At 44.3% G+C, this 25,776-nt stretch overlaps 1 pseudogene; it reads left to right on the forward strand.

Moving 5' to 3' along the window:
• Window positions 1-4,530: 4,530 nt before the first annotated feature.
• On the forward strand, window positions 4,531-19,631 carry LOC125546778 (annotated as a pseudogene).
• Window positions 19,632-25,776: the final 6,145 nt, after the last annotated feature.

The following is a 25,776-nucleotide window of genomic DNA, read 5'->3' on the forward strand; positions in this document are numbered from 1 at the left end:
GTCAATCCTTTTCAACCGGCGTGTTTCTCTTCAAGTGGATCCGTTCATTTCAACATCCGCAAGATCAATTCTAAGTCTTCTCAACGGTGTTTGTTTCATCCGTCCCCAAGTTGCCTTTGTTTTCCCGCCCTCCCACCCTTTTCCTACAAGGAATCAGATTACTTAATCAACTATCCATCTTATTGATGGGAAGCCTCTTCATTCTTTTCCGTCAATGTTCTTATCTGGTGATTCTCAGGAAGATACTAACGGAGCCTCAAGTTCATCATTATTCGCTCTTTTTCTTCTCCGGTGGATTCAAGTCAAGCTCTGTTGATCATATTATTTCCTTGTTTCAATGCTTTCTCATGCCGTTGCACCTCTTAATCTTTCACTTCACGCTATTCAATTTTTCTGGAGTGCTCAAGATATCTCAAAGATTCGTGTTTCCACTCTGTTTTCAATTCAAACTATTTCGAGGTTGTTACCTCATTCAAGCCATTTAATTCAACCTGTGCAATCTCCTTTTCAAGTAATCATTCAACGGTGTTTCTTTTGAGTGGGCCCTAACCCACATGTCTTTTCCCAGGATCTTACCTGACTCTTCTATTTAACCGGTGTTACTCTCAAATTCTTTTCCAAGTTTGACGTAAGAATGAATTATCATCAGTCAAATGTCTTTCTCCAAGATCTTCAAATTCTTTTCATCGTTAGTTCAACCTTTCTAATATTCATCTCAGAGTACCTCGGCAATTCATGGTGGTGTTTCTCGTCATCATTCTTGAATTTTGAAGACCGAAGAAGAGTTTTACTCTAAATCTTATCCGTTCTCTCAAAGATTCGTGATTCTAGCTTGTTGCCATCCTCTCATAATTGTTTTTGATTGTGAGAATTCTTTTCACCCATCCGGAGCAATTCAGGAGTCTTTTCAGTTTGATTCTCCAGAGCCCATCATCTCAGAAGTATTCATTCTCAACTTTCAGCTCTCTTTCTCTAAATCTTACCGGTGCATCGCTCAAGTATTCTCTAATTAGTTCGTGATCTCTTCGTTATCTTGTATCAAATCCCCTCAAGTATCTTCTTTCGGTTTCCAATTCTTCCCTGTGAATTGTGCCTTTGCTATTTTCATTTTCAATTCTTCCAGTGGTTCGTTCAAGAATTCTCTTCCGTTGGTATTGTATCAATTCATTCATTTCTTTCAAAACCCTTCCGGTGGTTCGTCGAAGACCTTCTCAAGTTTGCGCTATATCGCTCTTAATCCTTTCTACGAGAATAAGTAGTATGCCAAATCCGTTGCTCGCCATCAATATAAATTGGTGAAGGATACGCATAACATAATTCTTATTCTTGTTTCATCCAAGTGATTAATTCCTTATTCCGGAGGTTCATCAAAATTCTCGTTTTCAATGGTTCACCTTTCTTTTCCTGAGTTCCAAGCTTTTCTTGATTATATCATCGTGAAGCTCCTTCTAATCATTACAAGGCTTCACCTTGTGTTTTCAACTTCTCTTTCCTTTCATTGGGTCATCATTTTGTTACCGGAGTTCTTCATGGAGGTTCTACATGGTAGTTCGTCAAGGATTCTTTGCATTTTTTATTGCTCTTCAATATTTCTCTTGAAGTTAAGATCCGCCAAGCTATACTCTAAAATAAACATGGTGCTCAATACATGTTTTGTCTTGAGCAGGTTAAGCTCTCTTCATCTTGCATTTCGAAGTGCAATTCTTTCTATCTCATCTTTTGAGGTGGTGTTATGTCATTCGTGACAATTTGAGTTCATGTTTCATGATTCAAAAGTTGTCAGGAATGAGATATTTAAACCCATCACTTTCTTCCTTAGAGTTATCTTGGTATAGTTTTCACCTAAAGTCTTCCATTGGGAATGTTGCTCTTTGTGTTGATTATCTATGATCCAAGTTTTATCCTTATCACCTCGGTGGAAGAAGATTTCAATCTTTTTTCTAGCTCCCAATCATATCTTTTCCGTGAGTGGCAAGTTGTCACCTCATAATTTTGAGATGTCTTCTATAAGTCCATATCAAGCTTATCCTTTCGCTATTGATAATCCAACAACTCCATTCTAGCATTTGTTGTAAGCGCGCTATCTCAAGATCTTGTTTCCCTCTGTTCATTCCATTCCACTCTTTTATTTCATTCCGAAGGCTTTGTATTGTTGCTATATTCACCCATCATCTCGTTTTGTCAAATGTCATGTTTTTTCGTGCTTGTCCATTTAACCGGAGTATCGCGCCCTCTTTGCAAGTTCTCCCATCTTATCAAGTTTTGCCTCACTTTTCAACCGGAGTGCTGTCTGAAATCTTTTTACCCATTGTGCCATTCTTTCAATAGTTCCGGAGTTAGTGTGTTGTTGATCTCATCAAGTATCCTCATCTTGTCAAGATCATGTTCGATTCCTTCCATTTACAGTCAGAGTGCTGTCCAAATTATATCATTCTTATTCCTTCTCTATCTTGTTAACCGGAGTGTTGTCGCAATTGATCCTTATCGTTCCTTGTACTTCCCATTTTCTACCAGAGTGCTTGCATGTACTTCTTGTTCATTGCAACCCTTTTCTCATGTCTTTCAACCTACAGGGTTCTCGTGATGTTCCTTGTTCCTCTTTCCTAACGGAGTGTTTTCCACTCCGTTCATCTTCATTGTATTATTTTCTCTCAATTTGTTCAACCTCTCAAGGTTCTTTGGTTTCACTCGTTTGTCAAAGAAGCAACTTAGTTTTACCGTCTCTTCCTCTTCCGTTTTTCCCTTCGGTGCCATTCTAGATCTCGGGACGAGATCCTCTCGTAGTGGTGGAGTGTTGTAACGCCCCGAGACCATTGCGCCAAGTGTCCTCCAGTTATTCGCTGTCGTTGCCATGTCATTCGCTTGTGTGTTGCATCTTGTCATGTCATCATGTGCATTGCATCATCATGTTTTCAAAACTTGCATTAGCCCGGGTCTCCCAGTTCCTTCTGTTGTCCGTTCTGAGCCCAGACACACTTGCACGCGCCCGCGGCATGTCCGAAATGGTATTTTATAAGTGGCCGGAAAATGTTCTCGGAATGGGTTGAAAGTTGGCATGCGGTGTTTTTATGTTGTAGTAGGCCGTCTGCCAAGTTTCATCGCATTCGGAGTCCGTTTGACGCCCCAACGGATAACTATAGCAGCAATATAGTCGGACGTTTTCGGTCTCCGGAAACTGTTGCCGGGCTTTCCCTCTCTTTCCTCTCTAGACCGTCTACACAGCCCACTACCTACCGCCAGGCAACCTAAGCTCTCTCGTCAGCCCGCGGCCCTCCTCACGCGCGCGTCTGAAAGCTGTCCCGGACCCGACCCGGGCAGCCGTCACCGTTGGATTCGGATCATCCCCAAACATCCCTAAAACATCTGCGATTATTTGTTTGGCCTTCCCTAGCATTTTATCTCAACCGTCTGATTTTGATCGGATGGTCCAACTCCCCTCTTTTCCATATATATAGTCCACCCCTAGTCTAATTTCAGACCAAACCCTAAAACCTACGACACTTGTCCCATCCACCCCAAGCCGCCGCCACTCCTCCTGTCTCTTCCTCCTCGGGCTCATCCTTGATCCAAAAAAATCCCCTCCTCGCTTTCACCACCACACCAACCCGAGCCAGCCACCTCTCCTTCCACTTAGCCTCTCCATCGGGATCCATCCCGCATCCTCCCCTGCCCATTGGAGCCGCCAACAACCTCATCCTCCATGGGGATCCACCCCCATTATCTTCTCACAAACCACATGCGCTTGAGCCTCCCCTCAATCTCCTTCTCCTCAATTTCAGCCGACGCCCCAGGTACTCGATCCGGATGGGATCGAGGCAGTCATCGCCTTGCCTCCACTCCGACAGCTCACACCATTGGAGCCCGAGCCACCTTCCCGCCACCCTGCGCCTCCTGCATCCTCGTCGTCCTTCGGCCCCGCAGCCGCCTTCATCCACGACCACAGGAGCAAGAGCTCCTGCAGCAACGAGCATCCGAGGCCCCGTACGCTATGGCTACCCTCGTCTTCAGGTCGCATCGCCCGCGCCCGGATTCGGCGCTCTCAGCATGCCCACGCACGGATTCCCCATCCCCGAACTTCTCCTACTCGTTTTCCCTGCTGTCTCTCATCCCTCTCGTCTCTCTCTCTATAGGGACCCGCCATGGCCGCCCTTGGTGCTTCGCGTCGCGCCGCCCTCCTTTCATGCCTCCTCTGCTTCTCCTTCGCCGGAACCGTGCCAACCTGCCGCTCGCTGGAGTCCCCCCGCCTTGTCCTGCTTGCCTGCATCAGTCGCCGCGCCTACATCGCCGAAGCCCATCACGCCCAGTTGCCGGTGTTTGAACCTTGCAGCTGCCTCTGCTCTTTCAGTTACGAGCAGCAGCTCGCTCACCTCGGCCCAGAGCACCTCCACTCGTCTACGGCTTCACCGGAGCAGCGCCGCTGCAATCATGCCAGGGCCCTCGCCGCCTCCCCTTATTTCTCCTTCCTTCCTCTGTTTTTCTTCCCCTCATGCATTTCTCCCCCTCTCTCTGAACCGTCGTAGGACAGGAGCCATGGCGCACCGACAGGAGCAGTGCCCGCTTGGCCCGTCTGTGTTAACCCACCTGCGCTCGCTCCATCCCTGCTGTTCCGCCGGAGTTCCCTGCCTCGCCGGACCCCGCTGCCGCCTTCCGTTCAGCGCCGCTGCTGCTCTGCTTCCGACGAGCAGATGGCCGCACCCGCTTCAGTACCTCCCCGCTGTCCAGATCGAGCGAGAAGAGCTCGCCTGGTCCAGCCGCGTGCATTGACCGCGTCCAACGTATCGATCTGCCTCGCCTTGATCTGGAGTGGCCCAGCGTCACGCTGTTGGCCTCCAGATCCGCCGAACTAGGTCTGGCCCATGGGTGAGGTCACACCCAAGCGCCTTTTTCTCCTCCTGTTGGGCCAAGTCTCAGATGCGGCCCGATTCATGTTTTTTTTCCGTGGACGAATTTAGATATTATTCCAGAGACTGCAGTTTTTCAGAAAAGACCCTCATGTTCATACATTTAATAACTCACAAACGGTGCATCTTTTTAAAATAAATTATATATGAAAAATGCTTAGAATTGTGTCTAGATTCATAATTTGCAACTTTCATCCATGTTAAAAATGTTTAAAATGATGTTTGCTTATAATTTACCTAATGCCATGTTAAAATGCTTTAATTCATAACCAAATAACCGTAGCTCCAAACCTAACAAACTTTATATGTAAATGGGGTGGAAAAATGCCTAGTTTAACATGGTGGCATCACTTTGCATGTTTAACAACTCTAAAATTATGTTTAGGGCAGAACAGTACCAAAACCTAAAATATGCACATGAGGAGTTTCCGGACTTGTTGTTTGTTGTTCCGGCCTCATTTAAACTTGCCTAGATAGGTAGTTTTATTTTGCTTCACCTCTTGCCATGCTAACCAACATTTAATATTGTTGAGTACATAAACGAGATCGAACTAAATAAGTCATGTGGTGTTTCATCAATATGCAACTCGTTGCATATTGAGCTCCACTTAATTTTAGTGTTGTTTATTGCACTTTGCCATGCCATGCCATTAAATCGGACATGCATCATACTTGGTTGTGCATCATGCCATGTTTATGTGATGGTTGTTTACTATGTTGTTTGCTTCTTTCCGGGTTGCTTCTCTCATTAGCTTCGGTTTCGTTCCGGAGTTGTGAGGATCTGTTCGACTACGTCTGTTTGTCTTCTTCATGGACTCGTTCTTCTTCCTTGCGGGATCTCACGCAAGATGACCATACCCTTGAAATCACTTCTATCTTTGCTTGCTAGTTGCTCGCTCTTTTTCTATGCTGCGATACCTACCACTTGCTATATCATGCCTCCCATATTGCCATGTCAAACCTCTAACCCACCTTGTCCTAGCAAACCGTTGTTTGGCTATGTTACCGCTTTGCTCAGCCCCTCTTATAGCGTTGTTAGTTGCAGGTGAAGATTGGAGTTTGTTCCATGTCGGAACATGGATATTGTTGGGATATCACAATATCTCTTATTTAGTTCATGCACCTATATACTTGGTAAAGGGTGGAAGGCTCGGCCTTATGCCTGGTGTTTTGTTCCACTCTTGTCGTCCTAGTTTCCGTCATACCGGTGTTATGTTCCTTGATTTTGCGTTCCTTACGCAGTTGGGTTATAATGGGAACCCCTTGACAGTTCGCCTTGAATAAAACTCCTCCAGCAAGGCCCAACCTTGGTTTTACCATTTGCCACCTAGCCTTTTTCCCTTGGGTTCTGCAGACTCTGAGTGTTGGTCCAAACTAGAGCACCGTGCAGGGCCATCCCTTGGCAACTTGGGTTACGTCGGCTCCTGTACGCTTAGCTTATCCGGTGTGCCCTAAGAACGAGATATGTGCAGCTCCTATCGGGATTTGTCAGCACAGCGGGTGGTCTTGCTAGTCTTGTTTTACCATTGTCGAGATGTCTTGTAACCGGGATTCCGAGCCTGGCCGGGTCTTCCTGGGAGAAGGAATATCCTTCGTTGACCATGAGAGCTTGTGATGGGCTAAGTTGGGACACCCCTGCAGGGTTTCGAACTTTCAAAAGCCGTGCCCGCGGTTATGGGCAGATGGGAGTTTGTTAATTTCCGGTTGTAGAAAACTTGACACTTAACATAATTAAAATGCATCAACCGTGTGTGTAGCCGTGATGGTCTCTTCCCGGCGGAGTCCGGGAAGTGAACATGATTCTTGTGTTATGCTTGAACGTAAGTAGTTTCAGGATCACTTCTAGTTCACGACCGTGCTTTGCTTCTCTTCTCGCTCTCTTTTGCGTAAGTTAGCCACCATATATGCTAGTGCTTGCTGCAGCTCCATCTCACTACCTTGTTCCTACCCATGAGCTTAAATAGTCTTGATCGTGAGGGTGTGAGATTGTTGAGTCCCCGTGACTCACAAATTACTTCCAAAACCAGTTGCAGGTGCCGATGATACCAGTGCAGGTGACGCAGCCGAGCTTGAGGAGGAGCTCGATGAAGTTAGTGTTTGTTGTGTTGTTTCGTTTCCTTTTGATCAGTAGTGGAGCCCAGTCGGGGTGATCAGGGATCTATGCAATTGGGGCTGTCTTTCTTATTTTGGTTCCATAGTCGGACCTTGATTGTATTCTGGATGATGTAATGCTATATTCATGTATTGTGTGAAGTGGCGATTGTAAGCCAACTCTGTACCTCTTTCTTATTCAGTACATGGGATGTGTAAAGATTACCCCTCTTGCAACATGCCTACAATGCGGTTATGCCTCTAAGTCATGCTCCGACACGTGGGAGATATAGCCGCATCGTGGGTGTGACACTACGGGTTCGAGAACTATGTAGACATGACCGAGACACATCTCCGGTCAATAAATAATAGTGGAACCTGGATGCTCATATTGGTTCCTACATATTCTATGAAGATCTTTATCGATCAAACCGCATAACAACATACGTTGTTCCCTTTGTCATCGGTATGTTACTTGCCCGAGATTCGATCGTCGGTATCCTCATACCTAGTTCGATCTCGTTACCGGCAAGTCTCTTTACTCGTTCCGTAATGCATCATCCCGCAACTAACTCATTAATCACATTGCTTGCAAGGCTTATAGTGATGTGCATTACCGAGAGGGCCCAAAGATACCTCTCCGATACACGGAGTGACAAATCCTAATCTCGATCTATGCCAACTCAACAAACACCTTCGAAGACACCTGTAGAGCATCTTTATAATCACCCAGTTACGTTGTGACGTTTGACAGCACACAAAGTGTTCCTTCGGTATTCGGGAGTTGCATAATCTCATAGTCAGAGGAATATGTATAAGTCATGAAGAAAGCAATAGCAATAAAACTTAACGATCATTATGCTAAGCTAATAGATGGGTCTTGTCCATCACATCATTCTCCTAATGATGTGATCCCGTTCATCAAATGACAACACATGTCTATGATCAGAAAACTTAACCATCTTTGATTAACGAGCTAGTCAAGTAGAGGCATACTAGGGACACTTTGTTTCTCTATGTATTCACACATGTACTAAGTTTCCGGTTAATACAATTCTAGCATGAATAATAAACATTTATCATGATATAAGGAAATATAAGTAACAACTTTATTATTGCCTCTAGGGCATATTTTCTTCAGTGTGCCTGTCTAGCGCATACACGTTGATCTATCTAACTATTTCAGTTTGTTGTGGCTAATCGCAAACAGTTCATCCATGTGAAGTGTATGCCATCAACCGCAGACACTTTGATCTGGCTAACCTGTTTCTGTTCTGTTGCCTAATCGCAAACAGTTAATCCTTCTGAAGCGTATGCCCTCAATCGCACACACCTTTATCTAGATGCCCGTTTCTATTGTTCCTCCTCATCACAAACAGTTCATCCGAGTGAACCGTATGTTGTATATCGCACACGCCTTCATCTGGTTGCCCGTTTCTTTTGTTCTGCCTCATCGCAAACAGTTCATTGAACTGAACCGTATGCCCTGCATCACACACGCAACTAAAATCTGAACCGTGTTTGATGCATCCTCCATCGCAAACGTTTTGCACCTTTTTTGACGGTTCCTTTACACCACTGTTTGCGATTATTGCATCACACACAGTTTCATCGAAGGGTCTCTGATCATACTGTCGCATTAGCAGCATCCTACAATAGTGCCAGTTGTAGGAGGTGACGGTTTTGGCTTTAGACATTTTCTGACTACAAAAGAGAATATTGTCGGGTAAAGGATTGTGCTGCTAAACCGGCCAGTGATTAAAAGAAAGTGCATTATACAAAGCCAATTCATAGGCGGAAGGAAGATCCAGCATGGATAAAACGAATGACAATGCCGGGTTATACAGATTATGAATATATGCCGACGGCTTAAAATGGGACTAATATGGAGGGTTATGGTTTATCATTTAAGCCGCCCGAACAGTTGCCATATCTCAGATATACAAGTGAGGATTTGCTAAGTAATGGGTAAACATATTTCACAGATTGGAGCTATGATTTTGGATCTACAACAGTTCAGAAAATAAAACAAAATTCTAAACCTAAGGTGGGACAGCATAAGTGTTCATGTGCTCTGGTGAGATATTTTACAGAGGGGATGTTTTTTGTTATTGAAATGAATGCTGAAACTACTACCGCGTATCTTTGATGATTGAATTCAGATCTAACTATGCAATCTAAAGAAGCCAGAGGAAGAACGGCAACGAACTCCGATGAACTAAGCAAACCCTAGCGTAGATTTGCTACAAGTCGAAATACGTACCTGGGGATGCTGATGAACTGTGGAGGAGCGCCGCCGTGTTTTGTCCAAGCTCAGGTTGATGCAGCCGATGGGGGCGGCGGAGCTCCGGGGGCGCCGATCGTCGCGAGGAAGGAGAAGAAGAGGCAGAGGCAAGGGTAAAAGTGAAATCAGGGGGCCCTGTCCCTATTTATAAGGAGATAGATAAATGGCATGCACATGAATCGAGGAGGCCAAGAAAGGTTATGTGGCTACACGGACGCCTCGATTTTTGGGAGGTCCATTAAAGATAAAAGATCTACTGAGATGTTCTGGGTCTCGTGCGAAGTTAATGCGAGATAACGTCATGGCGGGTTAACACAATTCTGAGATGTGATGTCATGGCGGGTTATAATGAATTGGTAAAGACGATGGAAGATTCTATTAAGTCAAATACTAAAGATTGATGTGAACAAGTTCAAATCAACCTAGGGCCTAATGTTGGGGATATAACTACTGGATATGACCCGCCCAGGAGGGGCCGGGTCATGCCACTGGCGGCTTAAGATGAAGAGGCCTAAGAATATATGAAGATGGCGGTTCATAGAGCAAGCTTATTGAAGGCCCAAGACCCGGGGACGATTTGAGGCTCACGGGAGTGAGCCACCATACGTTTAACTTGTATTGTAAGGCAAGCTTAGTTAGATACCGAGCGAGACACATTTTGTATGAGCCGACCGGGACTCTGTAAGCCGCCGGGCATCAACCTGCATATAAAGGGGTGACTCGGCGGCGGGTTAACTCAAGAAACAACTCATCGAGAACTAGGTCAAGTGTATTCGCTCCCTGGTAATCGAAACCCAAGCAATACAACCTAAAGTAGAAGTAGACTTTTACCTCGTTGAGCGGGGCCGAACCTGGGTAAACTCTTTGTGTCCTTTGTCCCGTTTAACCCCTTCAAGCTAACCTAGCTGCGATGGCTCCACACCTAAGTCATTTCGCTAGGGCATTTGCCGTGTTAAGTCCACGACAACACCTGTGCCTCTCGCGGAAGCAAAACCGCGACTCTGCGAAAGGAAAAAAAGAAAACATGTTTTTTCCATTTTCGAGAGGCACGACCGTGACTCTCGTGAAAGAAAAACCGTGCCTCTCATGAAAGCAAAACTGTGACTCTCGCGAAAGAAAAAAAAAGAAAACACATTTTTTGCTTATTTTTTTGAATTTTTTTATCGAAAAGCTAAGGAAGACCGGTGGAAAACCAAAACGTCGAAAAAACCCCATAAAAACCGTTTAAAAAGCCGAAAACGCATGCGAAAAACAATAAAAAAACAAAATCCGGAGAGAGCGTCCAGAACGTGACACGTGCCGAATGGCTAAGAGCATGTCTAGTAGAACCCTCAAACCCTCAAATCCTCACTAGCGTTTTAAGGGTCCAAAAATGGTCTTTTTGTGCACTTTTACGGGTTAAAAAACAAGGGCAAATATTAGAACCCTCAAACCCAACCCTTATAACGGAATATTCCCCATGAACGACGTTTGTCATTGCGGGCATACCGTCGAGCACCTCGTGCACGACGGGCGGAGGGCGGCGCGGAGGCGGAGGGCGGAGGCTGGGGCTTGAGCTTTGACGCAGGGGCCGTTTTCGACTGTGGCCGACAGCTATTTAGGTCACAGTGTTTGCGTCTCACAGCTTCCACAATCGCACCCATTCGGAACCTATCATTTAGGAATCGTTGCTGTGTGGAAGGCTCGGAGACGAGGCGCTCGTGAGGGCGCGAGGGCTCGCGAGGCGAGACCGGGCGAACAGGCGCCACGGCTCAATCGCGAGAGCCGAGTAGGTTAGGTGTCTGGCGCAGGGGTCTGACGCCCGGAGTGCCGCGTACATAGCGGCGCACGTGGGTCCGGGGGTAGAACTATTGATGATGTGCGGTTTTAGGTTACTGGCGGCGAACGGGTCGAGTCTTCGCCGAAGGGAGGGCCGCGGAAGGCGAGGTGGGGCGGTGCAGAATTGTAGCGAGAAAGGCTCTGGGCCGGCGAGCGGTATACGGCGCCTCCGCAGTCTCCACACTCTATGCGCGGCGGTGCGCTCTGTAGCGTGTTAGGAGAATGGAGCCCGCAGGCGGGCGGCGGCGGATTTGGCCCGACCCCGAAGCGCCTGGGCTTCGGCTGAGCATGAGTGCGCCTTTACTAGTTTATCCAATCACGCGGCCAGCCAGGGCCCCTGCCAGGAGGTGGCGAGATTGAGGCGCGGCTGGACTGGGTGCGGGTATACCATTTGCGTCGCATGCGTTGATCTACCTAATGGTCCTCCGTCCGTGAGAGAGCGATCGGGTACGTTTAGAACCCTGTGCCGTACGTCCTGTAGCCGTCCCTAGCCAATGGTGTCGTGCTCCTGTGACTCTAACATCATGAGCTGTCCGGTTGCCGCGTCGATCGATGCGCTGCTCGTGCGTAGCTCTAGCTCTGAGTCACGCTCGGTATCGGACTCTCCTACGCGACGCTTCTCTTATACTACGGTCTCCTCTGCCGTAATCATGCCGACTGCGGAGTCGTCTAACTCCGGCCATAGAGTCGCCCATATAGCGGTTGACTATGAATGAGTTTATTCCCGAATTCCCGTTGAATCTTCTCCCTCCAAGGCGATGACAGGCTGCTTGAGTTGGGCTATCAGTTCCCTTTTAAAGAACTGCGTAGCAGCGCTGTCTTAAGGGTCAAAGACGGTTCTACCCTATATCTCCACCACTTTTGGATTGCTTGCAGTAAACTTATCAAACACGAACAGTTTATTATAACTTTCAAGGAATTTGTGCGTTCGTCACGCTAGAGCAGTTTTGAGAGGCTCGCTAGCTACGACGAACTTGCTCCATCGCTGTGCATGAGCCGCACTCACTGTGACGTTCCGATCAACTAGTTGCTGATATCCTATGTACGTATGATGGCACTCCAGTTATGTGTAAAGCGACGCCCGAAACATAGAGACGTTTGCGTGGTTGCTCTCGCTACAGTGTTCGAGGTGCGATAATTTATATACCTGGTGGGGGCAAACCTATTAGGCCCAGCCCAGACAGGTAGTCAACGCATCTCGACCTGGCCCAAGTAACAAGTTTAGGGCTTCGCTCGTAGAAGTTTACGCAAACACTTATAGCCCTATATTCCTCGGCCCGTCGGTGGATCGAGGGACTACCGACAGAGGACAAGAAACACTCGCCGCCGGCGACCCCCATCCCCTCCCCTCCCCCTCCCCCCGCCTCGCCCGCCATAATTCGGAGCACATGTTCGGGCTCCACCAATTCGTTGGCGGGTCGTGGCCGCGCGAGCCGCTTTTGGGCAGACCTCCAGCAACCCCTTCGGGCCCAATCGGGTGTGCGGCCGAGGAGCCGACGACGCAGCGGACAACAATCGGCCTTCGAGCCCGACCCACCCGCGTTTCGGGCCGCAGACCGGGACGCACTCGCCTTTCGGCGCGGCACATCTTCCACCGGCGGCGGCGCGTTTGGCCGAGAGCCAGTGCGCGCGGCCGGGGCGTGTCGGGGCTTACGATCCACCCCGGCGTTTGGGGCCGCGCCAACCGGCGGATTTGGCCAGCCATCCACGCCGGCGTTCGGCACCCCGTCGTCCTCTCCATTCGGGAGCTCCACACCAGCCTTTGGTGCGTCGCCAGCCCCCGCGTTTGGCGCGGGCGCCACATCCTCCGGCTTTGGCAGCGGTTCGTGCTCTGCTCGCAATCTCGGCATTTATCTTCTACCACTATGAACACATTTTATTATTCATTATATTTTGTTAATTACTGGATCTTTACTTGCCATGCACATGCGCAGCTTTTCATTGCTAACCTTGCGGAAATCTATCTCAGTTATACCTCGTTTCTTGAAAGGTTAGAACAAAGCTATGCTGAAGCAACCTTTTAGGTTTTGTTATCTGGCTGATTCGCAAAAAAGAAAAAGGTTTTCTTATCTGGCACTGAAGCTTGATGCTTACTTTGGAATTTTTCTGTCCAACTATCGAAAATCATAAATATGGCTGGTAGTTCCAAAGGTAGCAAATCCCCCTATCTCTCGTTATTCCTCCTAATGCTCCTTTGTAATTAAGGGGCTGTTTGGACGGTGGCTGGGAGTTGCCCCACCAAAAAAATCGACGTTGACTAGTAGGATGGGCTCCTGCTTGGATGGAGGCCAAATCTTCTCAGTGACTCCAATATTTTGGCTAGCAGTTTTGATTTCATGCCCGCTTGTTGGCAAAATGAAGGCGGATGATTCCCTCTCCAAAATATTGGTGCGCTTTTTGGTAGGGCGACGCGGGCCGAATCAGAAAAGCCGTTAAGCCACGTCATTTTAAAATGGTAACCAGACGTGGGTCGACGTTGTAATGCTGCAGGGCAAGCTTCCCTTCCTATGCAGTCCTGAATCGTGAAGGCAAAGCAATTATAAGCCATTTGTATCAAGTGCCATGCCTAACGGCCCACTTGTGCACACGTCTGCAACTCTGCATGCACATCTCTCTGTTCTGAAACTGGCTCCTAACGCCTATTCGTAATTAACCATGTCATTTTAAAACGGTAATTAGAAGCAGATCGGCGTTACCGTTATACTCCCTCCGTTCCTAAATACTCCTTAGAGATTCCAATAAGGGATTCCAATAAGGGACTACATACGGAGCAAAATGAGTGAATCTACACTCTAAAATATGTCTATATACATCTGTATGTAGTCCATAGTGTAATCTCTAAAAAGACTTATATTTAGGAACGGAGGGAGTACTATGGTGCAAGCAGCCAAGCACCCCTTTCTATAGTCCTGACTCATGAAGGCAAACCAATTATAAGCCATTCATATAAACCATCCCTAACTGCCCGATTGTGGACACATTTGCATGCACATTTAATACATATTAAAACCTCTAGATTTAATCTACTTGCTTAAAAAGGAAGTCAAACCATTTTGTACCGAGAGATGGTCCATACGGAAGTACACAACAATCCTTCTAAACATCACAACTGTTCTTATATTTATAAAGATCTAATTAATGTAATGCTTCGAGTAGATACTTTTCAGCTTAAAAGGATTGAAGTTCATATATAACTATAGTATTGAAAAACTGCAGTATTTTAGTCTATAGGTACCAGATACCATAGTTTTGACATATCAAAGTATTTTGTAGTATTGGGAATACTGTGACAGTGTGTGGCTGGTGCATGTTTACAACGATGTAAATTAGCAAGCTAGCCGGTTCATAGCAGTTGCAAACATGCACGATATTTGCTGGCCAGTGGTTGCAAACTGAACAGCCATGCATAAACAGACCCGGCCGCATGCTATGCATCAGCGGCGGCGGCGGCAGAGCGGCGCGGCTTGGAAGCGGACGGCGTCGCTCTGGCCTGGCTGCGGCTTGTCCGACAGCGGCGAGCATGAGCTGTCAGGAGCAGCACATGCGCGGCGAGCAAGGCCGCGACATGGCAGCGCGACACACGTACGGTGTGGCTATGATCGCACGCAACGGCGTGCACAGGCTCATCCAGCAGTCTGTTGGGAGTTAGCGTTGCAGCCAGCAGCATGTGCGACCATGGCATGAGGTGGCCAGGGGGCTGACCTGATGCACAGCGCCTACGTGGAGAGGAGGAGCGCAAGTAGGGTAGGAAGGACACCATTTTTCTTGGCTTGTGCCATGGCCGACGATCTTCAGGGCGGCGGCGACAGCTTGGGAGCGAGGAAGGCGATAACGAACAGTCTCGTTTTCTTTGCGTGCTATGTTTTTGAAATAGAAGTCAAGGGTTCTTTTTTTAATGCAGAGAAAATACCACAGTTTTGACAATACGACAGTTTGTTGGGGTTGCCAAACAGCTCACAGTAATTAAAGCCATGGTATTTAATAAACTGTAGTATTCTCATAATACTTGGAAAAAACTGAGCTATCAAACGGGGCCTAACTGTATAGTTTCGTGAATGATGTGAATAAAGAGAGTATAATTTCATGAAAGCATCATCTACAGAAAGATAGATTTGTTTGATTTGAAGGACTACACCAAATCTAATAACTTTTATTTTTGTTGATAGCAAGGGCAAGCATCATAAGCAAAAAAACTGTAGCAGTTGACGTGCATGCAGGTATAGGTGCATGAGCTAAAGCGGGAACAAAGTTGTTCGAAAAATGGAGTTCCCTAATTCTCTAAAACACAATACATTTCCATAAGCATATTTGTATGAACCACATTACAAGATTGCCTTTCACACAGTTTGCCAGTATTAAATACATGCATTTGGAACACTATACATGTCTATATGATGTCTTCTGTATTATACTTCATACTTCCATAGGTAGTATTAACACGAAAATGCATAGGAGCTCTCGGCTGCTACGCCCCCTATATTAAAAAATAACTTAGTAATTCAAAAAAAGTCAAAAAATCCGGAACTTTTTATGGAATCAAACATGACCAAGTATTGCATTCATATAAAAAGATTAAACAGGGAATGACCTTTATTGTATCCAGGGTTAAAGATTTCCCAAAAAATGCTAGATATAAGTACTATTCATGCTATATAGTCGTCATAAATTTGTCTTTTTTGCCCTGAAGTCAACGAGAATCATTCCTTGGCCAAAATTTTTATACGAGTACAATACCTAGTCATATTTGGTTCAAAAATATATCTAGGATTTTTTAAACTTTTTTTTGAATTATTAAATTATTTTTGAATATAGGGGGGTGGAGCACCCGAGTGCTCCTAATCCGCTTCCATATTAACATCGATACATTACACGCAGCGACCACGTGCACGACACTAGTTCTTTTTAGGGGTTCGTAAACGACACTAGTTGTGAGTATTTTATTCAAACATGCTTATATGAGATACAGCAGAAGTCATTTGGTAGTTATATTTGTTTTGGCAGCATGTATTCATATTTTCATGTAATGTTTAAGTTTAATGTCACATTTCACATTTGTTCCACTAAAACAGTTTTTGTTCTTATAATTTTATCTTTAGACCTACAATTTTTTGGCGTGTGATGTAATGCCCTCTACTCTGCAAATTTTGCAGGATCTTTGTTTGGACAAAAGCCAAGTTTTGGTGGTTTTGGATCATCTCCTAGCCAGTCTAGTCCTTTCGGTAGCACATTTCAGCAAACACAGCCAACATTTGGCAACAGCACTTTCGGCGCCACAACTACACCGGCCTTTGGCACCATGACAACGCCATCCTTTGGTGCCACGACCACCCCAGCGTTTGGCTCAACATCAACATCCCTATTTGGGGCTTCCAGCACACCAGCATTTGGCTCCACACCCTTCGGTTCAACCACGACTCCTGGTTTTGGATCCTCAGGAACCACAACATTTGGTGCGAGCAGTGCTCCAGCTTTTGGAGCTTCAAGCACGCCAGCAAATGCTTTTAGTTTTGGTTCTTCCCCATCCTTTGGACAAACAGCATCTGCAGCCGGAAGCACTCCGTTCGGAACAACTCCTTCGCCTTTTGGGGCACAAACTTCTCCATTTGGCTCGCAGACAGCAGCACCAGCATTTGGGCAAGCTTCATTTGGAAATCAATCTGGAGGAACCAGAGTACAGCCTTATGTGCAGACACCAGATCCTGACAGTGCTACAAGTGGTACTCAGCCTGCTGCAAAACTTAATTCCATATCAGCCATGCCTGCATACAAAGAGAAGAGTCATGAAGAGTTGAGGTGGGAGGATTACCAGCGTGGAGACAAAGGTGGACCAAACTCTTCTGTAACTCCAGTGGCGAACAGCTTTCCAACTCCGTCGCCAAGTTTTCAAACAAATCCGCCGGCAAATCCATTTGCTAAGCCCTCTACAGGTGGTTTTGGTGCCACTCCGAACCCATTTTCGTCGCCCACAGTTACCCCATTTGGACAAACAAGCAGTTCGGCATTTTCAGCAAATACCTCACCATCTCTATTTGCGAATACTACTCCTTCATTATTCAGCACGCCATCGACAACCCCAAATCTTTTCAATAATAGCTTATCCATTAGTAATAATACTCAATCAGCTGGGCTGTTTCAGTCTTCCCCTGCAATAGCGCCATTTAGCCAGTCGTTTAGCCAGCAATCAAGCACCCCAGCTTTCTCCACTGGTATATTCAACACACCGAACCCTGGAATGACCGGAGGGCTGTTTGGCAACACATCTTCACCTTTTCTAACAGTAAGCATCCTATTCCTGTGCAATTATCATATTTGGGCTTGTACTTATCATATTATTATTCCTGTCATGTAATCCTCAACATTGTTTTCGCGCGAATAACATGTTGATTCTCACTCCTTGTATTTTTAGTCAACATTTCAACAATCTGCTCCTGTTCAGCAGACTCCAAGCTTATTCTCATTCCAACCTCAAACCCAACCAGGTTAGTGTTTCTGTCTCCTTACCATTTAGAGGCTGCTTGGCTTGGTGCCAAAAGTTGTCAGCTAATATGCAGGCAAGGCAAAAAAAAGGGTATCTTGCCTGCCTATCAGAACTTGGAAATTTTTTGACAAGTTCTGGAGTTAACAAATATTGGCTAGTCAATTTTTGACTGCCAACTGAGCATGCTCTCAGTGCTTATGTTTCATTAATGATTTTGTTTTTAACTTTTTTTCTGCGTATGCATGCCTGCATGGATACTGAAGCTTCTACAGGTGGATTCACTGGTTTTTCCAACACGATGAATCTGGCTCCATTTGGACAGCAGTATGACTCTTTCCATTTACTTCGTCAGAAGTACATTTATTCTTTACTTCTTTTTTCTTTAGTGATTTGAATGAACTACTGGTAAGGTGATGGTAAACGATAATGCTGATATATAATCTGGAGATTGGTCGTGTAGTTTGTAGATAGAAGAATCTACTCGATGGTTCTTTCAGCTTTTATCTGATAACTTTGAAGTTTGAACTATTGTGTGTTTGTTTGTCTCTACAGTGGAAACACGTTGTTTTGACTTGGTTCATAAATTTAACCTCATAAACGAGTATTAGGCAACATCTGTTATTGCTTCATCCCCACGTAGAATATACTTTTTGAACTTAAGCAAATAGTTTTTCTTTGGACTTGTAAATATTAGTGACCTGTTGCATATTTGATGCAGAACCACCAGCCAGTCCAATATGGTTATGCAGCCGACTCTTGTTTCAAATCCCTTCGGGACACTTCCAGCAATGCCTCAGATGTCCATTGGGAATGGTGGATCCGCACCCTCTATCCAGTATGGCATATCAAGTTTGCCGGTTAGTTTTTACTATTTTTAGTATTTGCAATAGTTTCTGTAGATTGAAGGGCAGTAGAGATGGGCACGATGGGTACTTAATAGCAGTTTGTATTTCTGAGGTTAAAGCATTTTGCTGCCCTGCAGGTTGCTGAGAAGCCTCTTCCAAGCAGAACAGTATCCATGGTGGTTCCTAGGCATTTGTCGCAGAGAAGGATAAAACTGCTGCCACGAAAATATAATCAGACATCTGATGGAAAGGTTCCGTTTTTTGCCGATGATGAAGAATCTCCTGCAACACCAAAAGCGGATGCCTTTTTTATCCCTAGAGAGAACCCGAGGAGTCTGATAATCCGTCCAACTGACCAGTGGCGTTCACGTAGTGCTGCTGACAGGCAATCAGTACTGAGAGATTCAACTGATCTTGACAAACATAACGATGCTTTGGTTGGGAAGGAGCGCGGCAAGGCTGTCGTGTCACCGGCTCGGTCTGGTTCAGTGGAAAATGGCACCTACCGTGATGACCACCACCAGGCATTACCTGAGGCGCATGCGAATGGTTCTTCTGTTAAGAAGCTCATACCTAAGCTATCCCAGGCAGATTACTTCACGGAGCCTAGTTTAGAGGAGCTTGCCGCCAAAGAACGTGCTGAACCAGGCTACTGCAGTCGGGTGAGAGACTTTGTTGTTGGACGTCAAGGCTATGGCAGCATCAAATTCTTGGGAGAAACTGATGTAAGGGGCCTTGATCTGGAATCGATTGTGGAATTCAATAACCGTGAGGTGATTGTGTACAAGGACGATAACGAAAAGCCCCCGGTTGGTGAGGGCCTGAACAAAGCTGCCGTGGTGACTCTTTTGAACATCAAGTGTGTTAACAGGAAGACAGGCGAGACGTACACGGAGGGTCCAAGGGTAGACAAGTACAAGGAGATGCTGGTGAAAAAGGCTGAGGAGCAGGGCGTGGAGTTCATCTCGTTTGACGCTGCAAAGGGTGAGTGGAAGTTCAAGGTGAAGCACTTCAGCTCCTATGGTTTTGCTGAAGCTGAAGTAGGCCTGGTCGATTCCCTGTAGCTCGGTCGATGGAAGTTGTAACTGGTCTGGGTAACTGATTTGGGAGGACGCTTGTCGTGACGTTTTTTTTTTCTTCTGAATTATATGACTTTCTTTCGTTTCTATGTTTTGTATACAAATCTTGTTTGCGTAATGCACAACGTTGCACTAGTTTAGTGTGTGTGTGGATTGGATATCGATTTGCTGGTCGTTTCTTGTCGGCTGTAGGTTTATGGACGCTTTTGAAAGTCTGTCAAAATCGTGTTGTGATCTGTACCAAAAAGAAGAGCAAACTAAAACAGATCTAAGAGCAAGTTCTAAAATAACTACAAAGAAGATTATAGAAGCCTTAGCTACTGGTTATATTTGCGTCTGCGTCATATCTATAACTTTTGATTGTTTCATGCCATTATGTCAATATTATTTTTGAGAGTAACATATTGATCCATTGCCAGTTTCTGTTTTTTTGCATATTTTTGTATTTCGCAAAAATGTCATATCAAATGCAAAAATATCATATCAAACGAAGTCCAAATGCGATAAAACTTTACGGAGATTTTTTTTAAAATATACAGGAATTTTTAGCACATGAATCAACGCAAACAAAGGCCCACGGCCTCCACAAGACAAAAAGGCGCACCAGGGCATGACAAGATGTCTTCTGAACACCTCGTAAGTTGGTTGGAGCTCTTCTTCGGCCGCAAGAAAGTTTATGTCGTGGGGTAATCGTGTTAAAATTTTAGTCCAATCAGAGTTACGGATCTTCGGATATTTAAGAAACGGGTTTCGTCTAGAAACAGAGATAGAGAGAGATCTCCAATCTTGAAGGGGCTCCTGCCCTCCGAGAGCCATGGCGGCCATGGGACAGAGGGGAAACCCTGCTCCCATCTAGGGGGGAGGCCAAGGAAGAAGGAGGGGGTTCTCTCCCCCTCTCTCCCGGGGGCGCCGGAGCGCCGTCGAGGGAACCATCATGACGGCGATCTACATCAACAACTTCGTCGCCGTCACCACGAACTCTCTCCCTCTCCTTACAGCGGTGTAACCTCACTTTTCCCATTGTAATTTCTACTTGAACATGGTGCTTTATACTATATATTATTATCCAATAATGTGTAGCCATCCTATAATATTTGAGTAGATACCTTTTGTCCTACGGTTATTTATGGTATGGCGTGATTGATACGAGTTGTATGTTGATATGGTGTTGTCCTATGGTGCCTTCCGTGCCGCTCGCAAGCGTGTGGGATTACTGTTGTAGGGTGTTGCAATATGTTCTTGATTCGCTTATGATGGGTTGCGGGGGTGACTGCAGCCTAAATCCGAGTAAGAGAATTGTTGCGTGTGAGATTAAAGGGGACTTTACACGTAATACTATGGTTGAGTAATACTATGGTTGAGTTTTACCTTAATGAACTTTAGTAGTTGCCATACTTGCTAGAGGTCCAATTATAAGTGCATATGATCCAAGTATGAAAAGTGTGTTAGCTTACGCATCTCCCTCATTGCATATGAGAAGTATCTATCATGTTATATTCAATTGCCTATGGATAATCTTTCTCATCGTTCTATAAAAACTCTCAACTAAACTAATTAACTTTTATTATCTCGCAAAGTACTTCTAGTTTTATTCTTGAAAATTAGTTTTATACTTGTTCTAGATAAAGCAAACGTTGGCGTGCGTAGGGTTGTATTGGTGGTCAATAGAAATTGAGAGAATATTAATTCTATCTTTAACTCTTCGTTGTGTTCGACAGTCTTACTTATCGAAAAAGACTACAAACGATCCCTATACATATGAGATATCAAGACTTTTTTCTGACGCTGTTGCCGGGGAGCAATATTATGGAGTGAATATTCTTGTGTGCGCTTGTTGGCTTTATCTCTAAGTTTTATTTCCTATTTTAAGTTGTTTTATATCTTTAGTTATGGATATGGAATACGAACACCAAAAAAATTAGTTGTACTTGCTACTTATAGAGATGGGGAACCTACTAAAATCCTCCATGTTGGTTATGTGGAAAATATTAAATACTACTTTGATAATTCAGATAAATCCCCATTACAAAACAGTATAACTGAACCACCTAAGAGGCTTCACAACGCTTTGGCTTCGCTGGCCGTCCGATCGGACTCATCAATGCTTTAGATCGCTCGCTCCTCCAACGCATGTCGTGGCCTTTTCAATTTGCAGTCCCGAGCGTTCCAGCGGTTCCAACGTGGACAGGCTGTTGCAGCGCAAATCTACCTCGAGGCCTTCTCAGAAATCGGGCCGAGATGACTTCAAGGCCCACACACGATCTCTCTCTCTCTCTCCTGCGCCTTCCTCCCCTTCTAAACCCTAATCCCAACTCTGGCAATAGCGGCAGAGGCTAGAAGCACCAAGATGACCGACGAGAACAACTACGTTGACAAGAACGACTCTAGAAATGGCGTGTGACGGGCTTGGTGACGGTGGAGAGCAGTGTCGACAGCTACGCCAAAAATCCTACCTTCACGACGACTGACTTTTGCTCCCCTTATACCATGGGGCTTCCTCGCTCACCGTCCCTGTCACAGTGAGGCAATTGCATTAGCGATGGTGGGCGTGAGAATACAATCCACAATCATGGAGTCTACATCCGAAAGGTCACCATGATGGCAAATCACGCTGTCCATGTACACATTCCTCGACTTCTTGACTTCTCTTGATTTCTTACCAATTCCTAAACTATGCCTCTTGATATTTTTACCAATTTGTAAAACATGTTGGCAATGCCAAGAAGAATTGTGAGTGAATGTCTACAAGGACGTTCGAGCAAGTGAGAGATGCGTCACAGTGGCAGTGGTGAAGGACATAGATCTTGTTAGCTTGAGCTCCTTGGTCGACAACATCAGGTCAAGGTACCACCAATGGGCGCCACTCCACTACATTAACATCCCCGCTGTCTATGCAACGACTCTAACAGTAGCAAGGCATGCTCCATTGTTCTACCTTTTTTTTTGCGAATCACACTGTTCTACTAAACCAAGTTAAGGAAAATGGTCCTCACCTTCCACATTTGCATCATCTATATCTTGGTTCGGTTCAGGGGACTACAAAAGGCCGAGGAGGACAACAAGGGTTGCATATCGTTGTCTCCATCAACAAATACATGTCCCAACTCCTCACCTAAGGTTCATGCCACCTACTTGTTCATGAGAACATGCTGCTCAATTAAATCTCCAAAGTCCATAACTTTCACGATTAACTATTGCCTAATTATCTGCCATACCGATGATGACTTTGCTTTTGTATACTACAGATAACCTCGTGCCAACACTCATGTTCCCCTCACACGTCATGCAAAGAGGCCCACAAGGTATTATAACACTACACAACTAACTTAATACCAAAATCCAATTGTTTCATGTGCAACTTCTGCGAAATGCGATGAGTTTTGCTACCAAATGTCATTGCTTGCAGTGTCCTTTTTTGTGGTGTAATCGGGATTACTAATGTTTGACAGATCTGCAACCCCGAGAATTTTGAGAACTGCAGAGGCTGGGGGTTTAACCTCCTTTTGAATTATTATTTGTGAGAAGAAACCTTATTGGAGTGGACAATACTGATTTACAGACGCTTGTGGATTATATTGTTAGATGTTACAATACGCATGATGGATCATCATTGTGTGGATGTTGGCATTTGAAGGTGATGCATTATTGCATCCGGCGGTAACTGGTATATGCCATGAATTAGCTTTTCGACTTAGTAATTTTACTCACAAATTACTACTTTATATTATTGTTAATTCATGTTACACCATATGCATGATGCAATGCCATCGTACATTGGCATAGAAGTAGGAATACATTGTGGCTCTAACAGTTTCTATGTATTGATCGAGTTATCTCGTTTTTGCTCCCCATGGTGGAAGGAGTTGGATCTTTCTGTTCCTAAAACTGCATATATTATTCATTTTCCATACTTGTACGGTGCTAATCTCGATGATTTCTATAATTCTTATCTTAATATGGACGACCGCGGTAACGCGTGCCTTTATGTTCTAGTTCAGCTTGATAATGGGAGACACATTGGATCACCGGGAATACTTAGGGATTGTCGCTTGTCTCAAAAAGGGAAACACTTATGGGATTAAATTAAAATTTGGGTTAGCATGCTTGGAAATTATGCTTAAGATATGATTATACTTATTGCTCAATGATGGAGGCTCCACACCTTTCCTTTCAATGTGAATTTAATGAAAATGAAACCTTGGCTTCTTATGCCAATGGTGTATATGATTACTATGATGTGGAACAAATAGACGAATTTGTTACTTTTAAGCGTGCTTATGAAATTGAATCTTTGTTTGAAAAGTATAAAAACTGTGATGATGCTCTTTACAGATCTGAAAATTATGTCATACTTAAATATTGCCATGAAAATTATAAATACAATGTTGATATTAATGAATTTATTGAGAAAGTCTTCGCTGTCCAAGAAGAGACTAATATTTTGCAGGAATCTATGAAAGAAGAAAGTGCTAAAATTGTGAGCTCATTAGATGAAAAAAATGAGGAGAAAAGCAAAGAATAAAAGGAGGAAGTGCGGACTAGCTACCCATGCCCATCTTCTAACGAGAGTAACTCTTTATCTCATACATCGTTTAATTTCCCTTCGTGCTCATTGAAGGATGATTGCTATGATCCCTTAGATTTGTTTGAAATATCCCTTTTTGATGAACTTGATGCTTGCTATGCTTATGGCCGAGATGCCAATATGAATGATGCTTATGAAGATGAACTTGCTATAATTCCTTACGTTAAGAATGAAATTGTTGTTATTGCACCCACACATGATAATCCTATTATATTTTTGAATTCTCCTAACTACACACTTTACGCCACGCCGACTCTCCGTCATGGAATTAGACCAGAGGGAAAAGTTTGCGCTTATTAAGGATTATATTGATGGGTTGCATTTTACCATTAGACATGATGATTTTGATGGACATGATATGCATGTGCTTGCTGCTCCTACTTGCAATTATTATGAGAAAGGAACCACATCTCCACTTCTTTATGTTTCTAATGCGATAAAATTGCAAGAAACTGTTTATGCCATGTATCAGCCTTTATTATGTGTGCATGAATTGTTCTTTATGACATGCCAATGCATAGGAAGAGAGTTAGAATCTGTTGTTCTATGACATATGTTGCTTTGTGCTCACTACTAAATTATAAATCATTGTTAATTAAAATTGGCTTTGATATACCTTGGGATCCTAGTGGATCGATTACTTGAGCACATTATGCCTAACTTAATGGCTTTAAAGAAAGCGCTGTCTGGGAGACAACATGGAAGTTTTAGAGAGTCATTTTATTTTGTTTTGTGCTTTTTAAAAGTTAAAAAACAAAAAATAATAGATGTGAACCTGAAAAAATTCAAAAATAAAAGTGAAAGTGAGACAGATGAGCAATGTGGAAGTGGGGGCTAGCCTTGAACCTGTTCATGCCCATGAAAACTTTGTGAACCTCACTCATAGAAACTCTTCAAGAAAAATAATTATCCCCTTGTAAAAATCCATTGTATTATAAAAATGATGTGCCAAGATTTACCTCTAGGGTGTTTAAATTTCCTGTTTGGTATGTGCTGTGCAAAAATAGAAACTTTGATTGTAGTGTTTGAATTTGCACTTTTTACTAGAACGTCAAAATTTCTGAAACTTTTACACAATACTGATTTGCAAATTGTTTATTACTTCCAATATTTTTCAGAATTTTTGGAGTTACATAAGTATATGTACGATCTCATCTTTATAGACTGTCTTGTTTTCACAGATTACTGTAGTAATTTTTTTTATCTTCTTATGTTTGCAATTTTGCCAAGCTGTATTGATGTGGGAACATTAGAATTGTGTTAGCATACAGTAGGTAAGTTTAGATTATAATTATACAATATTGTTACAGCAATACATGATTAGATTTGATGTTATATGTACTAACCCCTCTAATAAAAGTTTAGTTAAGTTTCGTGTGGATAAAGTGTTCGAAGATCGAGGAAGTATCAATATGAGAAGAATAAAGAGAGGCAAGAGTTAAAGCTTGGGGATGCCCAAGGAACCCCAACTAAATATTCAAGGAGACTCAAGAGTCTAAGCTTGGGGATGCCCCAGAAAGCATGCCATCTTTTTCCTCAACAATTATCGGTATGTCTCGGTTTTTGTTTTCTTCACATGATATGTGTAAATTCTTGGAGCGTCGTGTGCTTTTTATTTTTCTTCTAGTAATACACCATGATGGTATGATATAGTCCTTGGTTGATTTGTAGAATACTCTTTGCACTTCACTTATA

Source organism: Triticum urartu, chromosome 3 (assembly GCF_003073215.2).
Source record: "Triticum urartu cultivar G1812 chromosome 3, Tu2.1, whole genome shotgun sequence".
NCBI classification, from domain to species: Eukaryota; Viridiplantae; Streptophyta; class Magnoliopsida; order Poales; family Poaceae; genus Triticum; species Triticum urartu.